This window comes from Capsella rubella, unplaced genomic scaffold, assembly GCF_000375325.1.
Source record: "Capsella rubella cultivar Monte Gargano unplaced genomic scaffold, Caprub1_0 scaffold_6, whole genome shotgun sequence".
NCBI lineage: Eukaryota > Viridiplantae > Streptophyta > Magnoliopsida > Brassicales > Brassicaceae > Capsella > Capsella rubella.
In genome coordinates, this window is record NW_006238918.1 from 12592912 (window position 1) to 12593266 (window position 355).

Sequence of the window (355 nt, forward strand, 5' to 3'; positions counted from 1 at the left end):
TTCATATAATCGTCCAAAAGTAGAGATTTATACGTCCCAAAGTTGAATTTTGTTCAATATTTTGAGATTTTGAGAATTAAATATAACTACAATTTTTTTTATTTCAACCGGTTATCCAAAACTTATATATCATCTTTGTCAAAGTTTAGAATTGTACGTATATGTGAGATAATGTTTGTAGATATTTATTTATTATATCATTTATATCATACCAATTTGACTTTTTATATATTTTTAATTAGATTAAATCATGAAAAATATAATCCATTTATTATTTAAAAATTGGTAATAAGTTGTTAAAATCATTTAAATATGATACATCCACTTCTTATTTAGTTTTAATCTTTATAGAAAT